The sequence below is a fragment of the Hyaena hyaena genome, unplaced genomic scaffold (genome assembly GCF_003009895.1).
Source record: "Hyaena hyaena isolate Hyena2069 unplaced genomic scaffold, ASM300989v1 scaffold_609, whole genome shotgun sequence".
Taxonomy (NCBI): domain Eukaryota; kingdom Metazoa; phylum Chordata; class Mammalia; order Carnivora; family Hyaenidae; genus Hyaena; species Hyaena hyaena.
The window spans coordinates 311,714-328,459 of record NW_024081240.1 but is presented as its reverse complement, the minus strand read 5'-3'; positions in this window follow the sequence as shown (position 1 = coordinate 328,459).

Below are 16,746 nucleotides of genomic sequence, written 5' to 3'. Positions count from 1 at the left end.
ATTCTTCCTATTTGATGTGAATGATGTGAGCATATCTTATGTTATGATTCAACTTCATGGAAATGATTAGAAATAAGTAGACTGTTATGATCTTTTTCTTAATTAGTAGTAAATCAGTCTCTCAAATTTGATGCTCCTTCAGGTTGTATACTAATTATTTCTCAACAAAAATATAATATCACAACTCTTAAGAAGACCATTTATGAAGTTATGTTGCTTTCTTTAATAAATTTCCATCCATCTTTGTGAAAATATAAACTATGTTCCACTTCTTCCATTATTGGAACTCTTTGCCTATCTCATACAAAGTTGGCTTGATTCTGCATTTTCTTTTTTTTTTAAACGTTTAATTATTTATTTTGGGGAGTGGGGCAAGGGCAGAGAGAGAGGAGAGAGAGATAGTTCCAAGAAGGCTCTGCACTGAGAGCATGGAGGGTGACACATGACTTGAACTCACAAACCAATGAGACCAAGACCTGAGATGAAACCAAGTCCGATACTTAACAGATTGAGCCACCCAAGCACCCCTAATTCTACATTTTTAATCCAGACTGATGATTATTGTCTTTCTTTCTAATCTAGTATTTTTAATTTGCTTGCACCTGGCACTGTTACTGATAATATGGACTTCTTTCTATATATTGCATACTTCCAAATCATATTTCCTTTTTTTTATATTTCCTTTATTCACATTTATTACCACCTTATAAACTGATTACGATTACCCATGCCATTTTATTTCTTGCTATCAATTTGGATGTATTTAACTTAAAAAAAAAAACTATTTTACTGTTTAATGTTTTTACCTTGCACATTTTTAAATTCTAGAATAAACTGATAGCTCAATCTTCCTTTTAAGTAATAGCAGACTTTAAAGCATTGTAATAGGGGCGCCTGGGTGGCTTAGTCGGTAAAGCGTCCGACTTTCGCTTAGGTCATGATCTCGCGGTTCGCGGGTTCGAGCCCCGCGTCGGGCTCTGTGCTGACTGCCAGCTCAGAGCCCGGAGCCTGTTTCAGTCTGTGACTCCCTCTCTCTCTGACCGTCCCCTGCTCACGCTGTCTCTCTCTCCTAGAAATAAATAAAACATTAAAAAAATTTAAAGCATTGTAATATGTTTCCTCCAAAATTACATAATTTTGGTTTTGTTTTTGCACTGTCAGATATACATGACACATTTCTTAGCCTTATATTTTTTTACTGTTTTGCATTAACATCAGATAAAAGTTAGGTATTTTTAGAAAGTTCTAAATATTTAGCCTAAAGTTTGATTAGAAAATGAGTTAAAACTTATTATGCATTTGTAAGATATAGTTTCTTCTGAATTATGTATCTTTTTTATGGGTTGTGTGCACATGTTTCTCAAATCTTGTTTCCCATTAGAACCATCTCGGAGTATTTCAGATCATAGCATTCTCAGTCCCTGTCTTCAGATAATGATATTTAATTAGTCTAAGTTGAAACTTTATCATCTATATTTTATAGATAACTTCCCATTCCTACCATGTGATTACAATAGTAGCCAGATTTAAAACAACCAGTTAAGTTGTGGCTCTTTGAAATCCAAACATCTTGCTACTCTTTGTATTGCTAGTATTTTTATACATCAGATACAGTAGATGGATGTTAGAAAAATAAGTGAATAACCACATATCACAATGACATTCAGAGCTTATAGAATACCCAATTCTACATGTTGACACAGTCCTTCAATTGAAGTTAAAAATTAAAAAGTAAACAAAACCATATTCATTCAGTTTTCTCTTGAAGCAATTGTATAATTAGCAATTCCACAGTTTTATTTGCTTTTTTAGAGTCACATCCACCAATTATAATCTTCCATTTCTCTATTTTACCCATCATTTGAAACCATTAGCCATTAGTTTTTCACAATGCACCTGTTTATCTGCATTATATGAAATCAGCTTATTCTGCTGATTCTGCTTATTCTAATCGAATAAAGTTAAAGTTAGTGATATTTTTAAATGGAAGCAGCAGTTTTGTCTTATAGCTTATTCCACATGACAGCTGTGAACTAAGAGTTTTTAGAATTGCTAGAGCTCTTATGAGGCAGGTAGACTTAATTAATGCCAAATGATGCTCACACCAGGCAAGAGAGTTCTTGCAGTGAGGGAGGAAGCAGTACATTTAATTTGTTATCACTAAAGGAAATGTGATACTGGGACTGGATGATGTTGAAGGCATAAAGACCTATATGGCAGACTGTCAATTTAGGCTCATTTGCATTCAATCAATAATAAAGCTATATTTAAATATCTAAGTATATGCTATATTTTGTGTTGGATCCGTTGCTCTTAATTTCATTTCTAGCATTCTTTGAAAGTCAAATTCAGTGTGGAGAACTTCAGGGGAAATATAGTTCAGTTGCAACTCTCCAGCACTTTAGATTATTCTGAATCTTCAGTGATTGTAAGCTTAAGTATTAAATTTTCTATTTAATCACGAATTCATATTCCCAGTTGAACATACATACACATATATATTAACAGAGTGTGTATATCTTTTTATATGTGTATGATACCTATTGTGTTTTCTTTGTAAATTCTTTGTGTCTTCTCGTGACCTGTCTTTTTAATCTCCTCAGTGATTTTTCCTTTAAAGTCTTCATTTTCTGGGGTGCCTGGGTGGCTCAGTCAGTTGGGTGGCCGACTTCGGCTCAGGTCATGATCTCACGGTTCGTGGGTTCAGGCCCCGCACTGGGCCCTGTGCTGACAGCTAGCTCAGAGCCTGGAGCCTGTTTCAGATTCTGTATCTCCCTCTCTCTCTGACCCTCCCCTTCTCACACTGTCTTTTTCTTTCTCAGAAATAAATTAAAAAGGTAAAAAAAATCAAGTCTTCATTTTCTGTCATTGTTATGATTATTTTAGTGTGCATGACATTTTTTTAGGTACTGTTCCTTTGAATGACACCTGCATGAAGGAGGAAGAAGACATTATTGTGCAAGGGAGACACCTACTCACATTAGAGGCCCAACAGCACGTAGTTCACCCTGTAAGGAGTGTTGATGCTGAAATGACCCATCAGAGTTATTTTATATTCACAAATGGCTATACGTTTAATCCTCCATCTTGAACAGTCATTGTATGTAAAGAATATGTGCCCAAAATGCCACAGAAGATGTCAGTTGAAGGCTGTTCACAGACAGCTCTTCTGCTTTGAAGGAGAATCAAGGTGGAATACCACCTTGTCCACCACAAATATTTTTATAAAGAGATAACAGTACCATTTTCTTTGTTCTTCACATGTTGCTGAAGAACCGTTTCCATACGTTATCATTTCTGTGTAGCCTCAGGAACATCCCTTAATATATCTTGTAGCTCCAGTCTGCTGGTGAAACATTTCTTAGATTTCTTCCACCACATATGTCTTATTTTCTCCCATTCGTGAAGCATATTTCTATTGGATGTAGAATTTTTGGTGGAAGGATTCTATTTGTTTTAGTATTTGTTTGGAGGTCCTTTCAGCATTCTAAAGCTGTTTCATAATTTTATAGCTCTATAATCTCTGGTGAGGTGCCAGTGGTCAACCATGTTGCTGTTCCCATGTATATTTCTTTATCCTTTCACTGCTTTCAAGATTTTGTCTTCATCTTTGAATTTCATCAGTTGGACTATGATGTGCATAGGCGTAGTTTTATTCATGCATATTTTGTTTTGACTTCACTGAATTTATTGAAATTCTAAGCTTATTTCTTTCAACAAATTCCAGGTAATTTTGTCATTATTTCCTCAATTGCCTTCTCTGCCCTAATATCTCACTCCTCTCCGGAGAGTCTTATTACATGAATGTTACATTTTTGATATTGTTCCACAGTCTCCAAGACAATTGATTTTCACATCTTTTCTCTCCATTTTTCAGAAAGAGATCATTTCTATTAATTTATCTCCAAAGTACTGTGATATTTTCCTCTGCCTTTTATATTCTCCTTTTTAGCATATCTAATGTGTTTTTAATTTCAGATATTTTATTATTCAACTTAAATATTTTCCATTCAGTCTTTTTGTTCATTTTTTATATGTCCCACAAAGATTTTCTAGCTTTCTTTTCATTGTGATAATGTTTTATTATACATTTTAGCGTGTATATAATTGTTGCCTGAAGATTACTGTCTGATAATTCCAATAGTTATGTCATCTTGGATATTTGCATTTGAGAATTTATCACATATTTCTTTACTAATTTTTTAATGTTCATTTATTTTTGAGAGAGAGAGAGAGAGCTTGCACAAGTAGGGGAGAGGCAGAGAGAGGGAGACATATAATCTGAATTAGGCTCCAGGCTCTGAGCTGTCAGCACAGCTCTAACCACAAGGTCATGACCTGAGTCGAAGTCAGACACTTAACCGACTGAGTCACCCAGGTACCTCTATAAGATTTTTCTCATTTTTCAATGTAAACTTACTTTGGATTGCATTATGCACATTGTCAGTATTATTAAAAATCTGTACTCTGTTATATGCCTTTGAAGAGTGTTGTCTTACTGCTATTAAAATAAATAATTTTGTTGCTTTCAACCTGCAACTAGCTAACTGGGATTTAGATCTGGTTTCTGGAAGTATTTTAAAAGTTAAGAATCCCCAGGTGGAGAGAGAGCTAGGAGATTTTTACTTCTCTGGACTTGGCTTGTGAAGGGAGGTTTACTGTAGAACCTGTGTTGATGGTTTCCTGTTAATACACATACAGAAAGGTTCTTTGCTCTCTAGGCTCCCTATCATTTCAGAATTGGGTAAAATTCTACCTACCTATATGGCTTCTTTCTGATTTTGAAAATCAGAGTGTCCCCCAACTTGCTAATTCCCACAATGATCCTTGTAGTTATAGACCTATAATAAAAGGCATAATTTGTCACTTTTCTCAAACCTAGACTCTAATGAACTTCTCCCGATATTTTAACAGGTAATGAGGGAGAATGCTTTGTCCTATCTGCCAGTTAATCTGCCAGCACCATAAGAATGCTCCACTTCATTACACAATTTTGCTGTGTAAATCCAAGAAATCTTTTGGAGAGAGCGGGGGAAGGATACAGAGAAAGGGAGATAGAGAATCTAAAGCAGGTTCAATGGTTTGTGTGTGAGCCTGATGTGGGGCTAAAACTTATGAACCATGAGATCATGACCTGAACCAAAATAAGCAGTCACAAGTTTAACTGACTCAGGCACCCAGGTGTCCTTGACACCTTTTTATTCTTATGACAGTTTGTCCTTTTCTTTTCTCTTATTTGCCATAAACAGATAATTATGCCTTTTCTTTCATCTGCATTACCATAAATCATTCCCCCAGCCTTAGATGTTTAGTCTTTTTAAAATGTCTTAGGGCCTGATTTTGATCCTGTTACTTAAGATATATTCTTCAATGCTGACTCCTTTGCAGTAAAGGATGATATAATTCTTCCAGTAAGAGATGAAACTTTCTGGACTTCTTCCTTAGTATTTAGGCATTAGCAACCTTTCCAAGACCATATGGTGCAGATGGCCATCCCATTTCATTTGGCACCCTCCCAAATTCAGTTCAAATTTAATACCAAATTATTCAAAGTCAACTTATTGCAAGGAGTTAATCATCCTTCTTTTTAGTAACAACTGGTGTGTAGCTATAGATAAATTTAGAAATGTGATTACTAAGTAGAGTGAAAGATGCATATATTTTGTTGTATCTGAAGTAATATATTTTCTAAATTATTATATATAGAAACTATAATAATATCAAGGCTTTTTCTTTTAATTTTTAGAAAGTAACATTCACTATCACAAACTAAAACCATGAGGTTTTATATTTAAAGCAAATATCTAAAATCTTTAATAAAAATATATAAAATAACACTGGGTTAAGCCTATGGTAAATAGTGGCTTGTTTCTGAAACATTATAATAGACTCATCTTTTAACATTATATAAATATATATCTTTAATAAATTACTAATAAAACAATAAATATTTATGTAGTTAAATTCTCAAACTATTAACAAAATCTGAAAATATAAAAGGTTGATTAAATACCTACTATGCTCAAAGATCTGGAAATACAATAATGACCCAAATTTTTCATCTTCAAGGAGATCACAGTCTAATAGAAAACACAGATGGATAAATGAATAATGACAAATAATCCAATATGTTGAATGCTAAAATATCTATTAAAGAGTAGAGTTAGAAAAAAATAGCTTTTATATCTGGCTAAGAGAATGAGGGAAGGTCTGAAAAAAGAGAGGATAGGAGCTAGTTTTTGTTGTAACCAAATATCCTAAGTGCCAAAAACATTAAATGGGGAAGAAAAGGTACTAAGAAAGTTATGAACAAATGATACATAAATAATGTTGGTAAATGTCAAGAGTATAACTAAGCTACCACATGGTATTGCTGCCTTATCATTCATTTTGTGGGCTGCCAGAAACCTAACCCTGACATTAGCTGCTCACGCATGGGCATGTCCTAAATAACAGCATTCAAAGTCACAAGTAAATGTAAGCTCCTATTATGACCAATTCAACAATGGTCCTTGTGATAAAGAGTCTTTCTCATTCCCCAATGGCTTTCTTCTTGTGTGCCCCTTAGGTAACACCTTACCATAGTAGAGCTTACCAAAACCCCACCTTTTTATTAGTTCAAATTGACCAATCCAGGCTTAGCCTGGGAATTCAAAATAACAAAAAACAACAAACAAACAAAAAACACTTGGTCAACAGATCCTAATTAGGGTATGTGCTCCAGGTCCAGTGGCTCTGCTTGCACCCTGCCTTGACCTCCATTTGTGTCCCCTTGAGGCATGCCTTGTGTTTCCTCCAAGACTTATGAGTAACAAACTCCTTTATTTCAATTCCCTTGTTGCCTTTTGTTGAACACTGGTTTACCATCTGACACTCTGGGCTCTACTTAACAAGTGTTAATTTGGCAAAGTCACAACACACAGAAAAATAAGTTTGGAACATTTTGAGATCTTTTCCCAAAACAAGAGACATCTTTTCTCTCATTGTAGAGGGCTTATGTTTTATCTTTGAAAACAGCAGTTGAGTTACGGTTCTCAAACAGTAACATGACATAGTAAAATTCCATTTTCTTTTTTGGTAGAATTCTATTTTTATTTTTATTTTATTTTTTTTTTTTATTTTTTTTATTTATTTCTAGGAGAGAGAGAGAGACAGCGTGAGCAGGGGAGGGTCAGAGAGAGAGGGAGTCACAGACTGAAACAGGCTCCAGGATCTGAGCTGGCAGTCAGCACAGAGCCCGACGCGGGGCTCGAACCCACGAACCGCGAGATCATGACCTAAGCGAAAGCCGGACGCTTAACCGACTAAGCCACCCAGGCGCCCCGGTAGAATTCTATTTTTAACAAGAAGATTTTTGTAATTCCTCTTTCCTGTGGAGGAAGGAAAGAAGACACAAGAGATACTTAGAAGGACAAAATAAGATAGTGATGTAATAGAGAATGTTGGTGAAGTAGAGAGGTAATGCGAATTGGAAATAAAGGTGAAGAGAAATATTCAGGAGCTTTCTTCCCCACCTTTGGTAAAAAAAAAAAAAAAATACAAAACACACACACACACACACACACACACACACACACAAAACCCCTGGGTGTTTGTTGTTGCACATGGAAAGAGAAAAAGAAAGATCTCTGTTATCTAGATTGGGGGTGATTTGTGATAGAATTTATACTGGAAACATCTCTGACTTTTTATTTACTGCACTGGATAAGTTATAAGATTTTTTTCCCCTCTGATATTGTTCCAATTAAAATAATGGTAAGTCAAATCCTGATTTCCCATAAATGTTCTCTTGTTGTCTCAGAGAACTAACCTTAGATTCTATCATAGGGGCACCTGGGTGGCTCAGTCGTCGGTTAAGTGTCCAACTTCGGTTCAGGTCCTGATCTCACAGTTCGTGGGTTCGAGTCCCGCATCGGGCTCTGTGCTGACGGCCAGCTCAGAGCCTGGAGCCTACTTCAGATTCTGTGTTTCCCTCTCTCTTACCCTCCTCTGCTCACACTGTCTCTCTCTCTCAGAGATAAATAAAACATTAAATTAAAAGAAAAAAGAATCTATCATATATCTGATGAAGACTAATTTCCAAAACATACATAAGGTACTCTTATAACTTAACAGCAAAAATTTAAAAAAATAAAATATGGACAAAGGACCTGAGTGAATATTTCTCTATAGAAGACATACAGATAGCCAACATTTACATGAAAAGATGATCAATATTACTAATCATCAGAGACATGCAAATCAAAACCACAATGAGATATTACTTCATATCTTTTAGGATGTCAAAACAAAACAAAACAAAAATAGAGCAAGTTTTGGTGAAACTGAAACATTTAAATACTACTGGTAGAAATGTAAATGGTACAGCCATTATGGAAAACAGTATGGAAGTTCCTCAATAAGTTACCATATGATACAGCAATCCCACTTCTGAGTATTTATCTAAAATAACAGAAATCAGGATCTCCAAGATATATCTTCATTGCCATGTTCACTGTAGCATTGTTCATGATAATCAAAGTGAAAAACAACCTAAATGCTCATTGGTGTATGAATGGATAGAAAAATGTGCATTTACATACCAAATGGCATATTAGTCAGCTTTTAAAAAGGAAACTCTACAATATGCAACAGCATGCATAAACTTGGAGGATGTTATGTTAGGTGAGATAATCAATCAAGGGAGAACAAATACTGTTTGATTCCACTTATAGAATATATCTAAAAGAGCCAAACTCATAGAAACAAAAAGTAGATTGGCGGTTGCCAGGGTTTAGGGGCAGGGGAAAATGGAGAGTTGCTAATTAAGAGATATAAAATTTCAGTTATCCAAGATGATTAACTTCTAGAGATCTGCCTCACAACAATGTGCCTGAAGGTAACAATATTGTATGATACACTTAAACATTTATTTAAAAGTTAATATCATGTCAAATGTTCTTACTACAGTAAACTGGCATTTTCTGTTTCAGCTTATACTATTTGTATTAAAATAATGCAATTAGATCTTTGTTCTTTGGTATGAATAAGTTAAATTCCACAAAAATATGATGCATGTAAGTTAGCATGTGAAAACTATTAGAGAAGCATGCATTCTTAAACATAATACTGTCTTAAAGTATGTGTGCTTTAAGATATTGGGCAATTCACATTTCTTTTTCTCAGTATTCATATTCTGTTGTCAGAGAGAAAACACGTAAAACTTACCATCTTAAAGGGCTTTCACCTACAACTCTCTGTCAACATAGTGCTCTGATCTCAAGTAATAATTTATCAGTCTTGACAGAATCTATTAGAATTTTCTGGGACATTTAGAAATATAATACCTGGTTTGACACCTAGTTGTGTCAAAGGTTGTGACCACAGTCTTCGCAATTTCTTTATGGTCAAATAATACCCTGTTAACAATGTGTTTTGCCTTTGTTCGGGTTTAGATTCTATCAGTACTTATGTTATAATGTATGAATATAAAACCTTTCTTTTTCTCTCTCTGGTTATTTTGTCCCTATTATCCAAAAATAGCCTTGTTAGCTTAATGCTAATTACCTAACGGTATTCATTTGGCCTTATTCACTATAATTATCATCACCTAAACTACTATTGCACATGCATTTCATTTACAAACATAAACAAACAAATAAATGATTGTAATGGGACGAAATATCCATTGAATTTTAACTCAAACTAATGTCTTCCACTTTCTATTTTTTCTTTTTTTTAAATTTATTTACTTTTGAGAGAGAGAGGTGGGGGAAAAAGAGAAAGAAAGAGAGATAATCCAAGCCGACTCTGTACTGTCAGCACGGAACCCAGTGCAGGGCTTAATCTTAGGAACTGTGAGATCATGACCTGAGCCAAAATCAAGAGTCAGATATCCTGGTAACCCAGAAGAAAATAATATTTAAAACAAGTATAAAAATGGAATAATTTTGGCTCATATAAACCTGCTATAAAATTTAAGTATAGAAATATGTAATTTTGTGAAAATATTGACTTTAAGTGGCTCTATAAACTTACAACAGATACCAATGTTTTGCACTCTGTTTAGTAAATTTTTTAATTAAAAATGTTATTTTTTAAAATCATATCCACATCCCTTTGGCACTATTTCTATCCAAGTAGGCTTTAAAATCAAAATTCATTAAGAGCCAAAGCAACAGAACTGTTGCATCCGCATCAGCACAAGAGTCATCCTTTTACACAAACCAGGATCACTATGTACTCTCCCCGTGTAAGCAATTTGTGAGCTAAATGGTTTGACCTGTTTTCACAGACTCATATCTGACCACATATGAAACCTACGTCTCTGGTACACAGTTGTACAGGGACTTTGATTCTTCCCTTTATTGAGTCTTGAGGTATAAGTTTGACCACCCCATTAAAAACAATGGATGATTGTTTTTTGAAATCATTAAGATGGTAAAATATGAAACAGTTATGAAGGCAATAACATCAGTAAGGACCCAACATGTTCAAAATAGGAAAAATCAGCTGATAATGAGTTAAGGATAGTAACTTCACAATATATTTGTAGAGTTAGCTCAACATTTACAATTTAGTTTTAACACAGTATCTTTATGCCAAGAATGTTATTAAGAAAATTATGTTTTTTAATTTAAGTTGTATTTAGTTTATAATTTTGTTATCCATAAAAACATGAACTATAAGATTGAAGAAATCATATTTAGCTTACATCAGTATATGCTTAAGTTATAACAAAAATTATATAAAAAATACCTAGAGGAATATCCTTCTATTAAAAGGTTGAGGAATATTTAATAATAAAAAAAATCCTTCAATGGCTGGTGTTAATCAAGGGTATAGTGTCAGTTTTCTTTTTCTCTTACTCTACTGAGGTGATACACCCAAGCCTTCCATTATAATCTATATGAATTGCCTGTACTATCTGTTATGTATCATAAAAATTGAGGCATTTTATGATGTAGCCTTTAGGAAGCTACAGTGCAGGACTCCTGGTTGGCTCAGTTGGTTCAGTGTCCCACTTTTGCTTAGGTCATGATCTCGTAGTTGGTGGATTCAGGCCCCACACTGGGCTTTGTGCTGACAGCTCAGAACCCAGAGCCTGCTTCAGATTCTGTGTCTCCCTATCTCTGTCTCTCCCCCACATGAGCTCTCTCACTCTTTCTCAAAAATAACTGTTAAAAACATTGTTTAATGCAATTTAATAAAAATGTATAAGATTCATCAAAAGCAATAGTTGGAAGTTGACAGCTTTGAATGCATCTATATACAAAGAAAAATTTAATAGCATTCAGGGACTGTATTTACCTGATTGATGTCTCTGTGTTTACAAAATATTGGCAAACACAGATTCCTCTGTAGGTAGCACAGTGCCAGAAGAAAGACCCCTACCCCACCCAGGAGGGCAAGGATGGGAATACCTAGGAAGTTGAATTGGAGTTTAGCCATGGTACAGTAAGGCTTCTCAGACAAAGACGGTTCACATCATTGGAAAGGTATTGCTGCCTCAAACAACTGGGTATTGAAGAGTACATGTTCTAGACTAGAGTTCCAGGCCCACATCACAGACCTTTAGTACAGACACCAAAGGTTCTTGAGAGTGGGGGAGGTGGCAAACATGGTAGACAGAAAGTCAGATGCAAACTTCTCCCCACCATCCACATGGCAGATGTGTCCATCCTTCCATGATCTCTTAGACGCCTCAAACTTACCTTCCAACCCCACCTATTCACTGTTTCATATATTTACCTTTAGTAAAATCATCATATTCTACCTGTTTCCCTGATATTACCTGAGACCCTTTTTATTGCTTGGTGATCTCCTTTTGGACCCCACATTATCTCTGAAGGTTTGTTATGCACAGAGATCTACATCCCTAAGATCTGCTCTGCCTTCAGCTGCAGTTTTCCCCAATAATGCATTTATGATATCAGAAATATATACTGAGAGGCAGCCCTAACCCCCATATTTTCTCAAAAGAATCCACATTCATCAAACGGAATAATATCTGTATCATAGGAATTCCAGAAGAGGAAGAGAGAGGGAAAGGCACTGAGGGAGTCCTTGAACAAATTATAGCAGAGAACTTCCCCAATCTGGGGAAGTAAACAGGCATAACTCCCCTCAGAACTCCCCTCAGGCATAACTTGAATTGATCTTCTGCATGACATATCATAGTGAAACTGGCAAAATATAAGGACAAAGAGAGAATTCTGAAAGCAGCTAAGGAGAAAAAGGCCCTAACATACAAAGGAAGACCTATCAGAGTGGTGATAGACCTATGTATTGAAACTTGGCAGGCCAGAAAGGAATGGCAGGAAATCTTCAATGTGATAAACAGAAAAAATATGCAGCCAAAAATCCTCTATCTAGCAAGCCTGTGATACAGAATAAAAGGAGAGATAAAAGGCTTTACAAATTAAAAAAAAATTGAAAGAATTTTGTCACCACTAAACCAGCCCTACAAGAAATCCTAAGGGGGACTCTATTGTTGCAAGGAACGCAAGATACCAGAGACACCACCACAACTATAAATCCCACAAAGGACACGATGACTCTAAACCCATATTCTTCAATAGTAACACTGAGTGTAAACGGACTAAATGCTGAAATCAAAAGACAAAAGGTAGAGGAATGGATAAACAAATCCCAAAACCCATCTATTTGCTGTCTGTAAGAAACTCATTTTTGACTGGAGGACACCTTAGATTGAAAATAAGGGGATGGTGGAACATCTATCATGCTACTGGAAGTCAAAAGAAAGCTGGAGTAGCTATACTTATATAAGACAAACTTGACTTTAAAGTAAAGACAGTAACAAAGGATGATAAAGGGTATTATATAATAATTAAAGGGTCTATACATCAGGAAGAGCTAGCAATTATAAATGTCTATATACCAAATATGGGACCACCTAAGTATATAAAACAATCACAAAGATAAATACTCTTATGTATAAGAATGTGCGACTTTAATACTCTACTTACAGCAATGGATAGATCAACTAGACAGAAAATCACTAAAGACACAATGGACTTGAATGACACATTGGACCAGATGGATCTGACAGATATATTTAGAACTTTACATCCTGAGACCATGGAATTCACTTTCTTCTCAAGTGCACATGGCACATTCTCCAAGATAGATCACATTTGGGACATAAAGCAGCCCTCAATAAATATAAAAGAATTGAGATCATACCATGCACACTCTCAGATCATAATGCTTTGAAACTTGATTGAATCACAGGAAAAGTCTGGAAAACCTCCAAAAACATGGAGGATAAAGAACACCCTACTAAGGAAGAATGGGCCCATCAGGCAATTAGAGAAGAAATTTAAAAATATATGGAAATAAATGAAAACAAATATACAACAATCCAAACTCTATGGGACATGGCAAATGCAGTCCTAAGCGGAAAGTACATGGCACTTCAGGCCTATTTCAAGAAATTAGAAAAAGCGCAAGTGCAAAATCTAACAGCACACCTAAAGGAACTAGAGGCAGAGCATCAAGAGAACCCCAAACCCAGTAGGGGAAGAGAAATAATAAAAATCAGGACAGAATTAAACAATATACAACCAAAGAAACAATTGAACAGATCAATGAAACCAAGAGTTGGTTTTTTGAAAAAATAAACAAAATTGACAAACCTCTAGCCAGGCTTCTCAAAAAGAAAAGAGAGCACACTCAAGTAGACAAAATCATGAATGAAAATGGACTGATTACAACCAACCCTTCAGAAATACAAGCAATTATCTGGGAATACTATGAAAAATTATATGCTAACAAACTGGACAGCTTAGAAGAAATGGACACATTCCTAAACACACACTCACTACCAAAATTCACACGGGAAGAGATAGAAAACCTGAACAGACCCATAACTAGTGAAGAAATTGAATCAGTTACCAAAAATCTCCCAACAAATAACAGCCGTGGGCCAGATGGCTTACCTGAGGAATTCTACCAGCATTTAAAACAGAATTAATACCCATTCTTCTCAAGCTACTCAAAAAAATAGAAATCGAGGGAAAACTTCCAGACTCATTTTATGAAGCCAGCATCACTTTGATTCCCAAGCCAGACAGAGACCCAGCAAAAAAAGAGAACTACAGGCCAATATCCTTGATGAAAAAATCCTCAACAAGATACTTGCAAATCGAATTCAACAGGACATATAATGATCCACCAAGATCAAGTGGGATTCATCTTGGGTTACAGGGCTGGTTCAATATTCGCAAATCAATCAATGTGATCCATCACATCAACAAAAGAAAAGAAAAAAACCATATGATCCTGTCGATAGATGCAGAAAAAGCATTTGACAAAATACAGCATCCCTTCTTAATAAAGACTCTAGAGAAAGTCGGGATAGAAGGTACTTACTTAAACATCATCAAATCCATCTATTAGAAGCCCTCAGATAAAATCATCCTCAATGGGGAAAAACTGAGAGCTTTCCCCCTTAGATCAGGAACATGACAAGGATGTCCATTCTTCCCACTGTTGGTTAATATAGTATTGAAGTCCTAGCATCAGCCATCAGAGAATAAAAGGAAATCAAAGGCATCAGAATTTGCAAAGAAGAAGCCAAACTTTCACTTTTCACAGACGACATGATACTCCACATAGAAAACCTGACAGACTTCACCAGAAGCCTACTAGAACTGATCCATGAATTCAGCAAAGTTGCAGTATACAAAATCAACGTACAGAAATCGGTTGCATTTTTATACACCAACAATGGAGCAACAGAAAGAGAAATCAAGAAACTGATACCACTCAGAATTGCATAAGAAACCATAAAATACCTAGGAATAAACCTAACCAAAGATATAAGAGATCTGTGTGATGAAAACTATAGAAAAGTTATGAAGGAAATTGTGAAGACACAAAGAAAAGGAAAAAAACATTTCATGCTCATGGATTGGAAGAATAAATATAGTTAAAATGTCATTACTACCCAAAGCAATCTACACATTGAATGCAATCCCCAATAAAAATTGCAGCAGAATACTTCTCAAAACTAGAACAAACTAACCTAAAATTTGGATGGAACTACAAAAGTCCCCCTATAGCCAAAGTAATATTGAAGAAGAAAACCAAAATGGGAGGCATCACCATCCTAGACTTTAGCCTTTACTACAAAGCTGTAATCATCAAGACAATATGGTATTGGCACAAAAACAGACACATAGACCAATGGAATACAATTGAGAACTCAGAATTGGACCCATAAATGTATGGCCAACTATTCTTTGACAAAGCAGGAAAGAGTATCCAATGGAGAAAAGACAGCCTCTTTAACAGATGGTGCTGGGAGAACTGGACAGCAACATGCAGAAGAATGAAACTAGATCACTTTCTTGCACCATACACAAAAGTAAACTCAAAATGGAAAAAGGACCTTAATGTGAGACAGGAAACCATCAAAACCTTAGAAGAGAGAGCAGGAAACAACTTTCTAGTCCCCAACTGAAGCAATTTCTTACTTGACACATACCCAAAGACAAGGGAATCAAGAGCAAAAATGAACTATTGGGACCTCATCAAGATGAAAAGCTTCTGCATGGCAAAGGAAACAATCCATAAAATATTAGGCAACTGACAGAATTGGAAAAGATAGTTGCACATGACATATCAGATAAAGGGCTAATATCAAAACTCTATAAGGAACTCACCAAACTCCACACATGAAAAACAAACAATCCAGTGAAGAAATGAGCAGAATACATGAACAGACACTTCTCCAAAGAGGACATCCAGATGGCCAACAGACACATGAAACGATGCTCAGCTTCCCTCCTCATCAGGGAAATACAAATCATAACCACACTGAGATACAACCTCACACCAGTCAGAGTGGCTAAAATGAGCAAATCAGAGGACTCTAGATGCTGGCAAGGATGTGGAGAAACAGGCACCCTCCTACACTGTTGGTGGGAATGTAAACCGGTGCAGCCCCTCTGGAAAACAGTGTGGCGGTTCCTCAAAAATTAACAATAGAACTCCCCTATGACCCAGCAATAGCATTGCTAGGAATGTACCCACGGGATACAGGAGTGCTGATGCATGGGGGCACATGTACCCCAATGTTCATAGCAGCACTCTCAACAATAGTCAAAACATGGAAAGAGCCTAAGTGTCCATTAACTGATGAATGGATCAAGAAGATGTGGTTTATCTATACAATGGAATACTACATGGCAATGAGAATGAATGAAATCTGGCCATGTGTAGCAACATGGATGGAACTTGAGGGTGTTATGCTGAGTGAAACAAGTCAGGCAGAGAAGGACAGATACCATGTTTGCACATATAGGAGGATTAGGAGGATCTTAACGGAGGACCCTGGGGGAGAAGAAGTGGAAAAATAGTGGGGGAGAAGGAGGGAGGTGAACCATGAGAGACTCTTGAATGCTGAAAACCCACTGAGAGCTGATGATGGTGGGAGAGAAGGAAGGGGGGTGATAGGCTTGGAGGAGGGCACTTGTGGGGATGAGCACTGGGTGTTATATGGAAACCAACTTGACAATAAACTATTCAAAATAGAAAACCAATAATGTCATTCTTGTTGATGGTGTATATGTATTCATCTCCCCATGCTAGATAGACATTTACTGATTGTGATCCTTAACAACAAGCTTCATTATTTATATTACAAACTGTTGAAATTAAGCCCTGTATCATCTCCTTACTTGACTTGCCTGCATTCTCTCTCTGATGAATCAGTCTTGGCTGCAGACACCCAATCCTTTC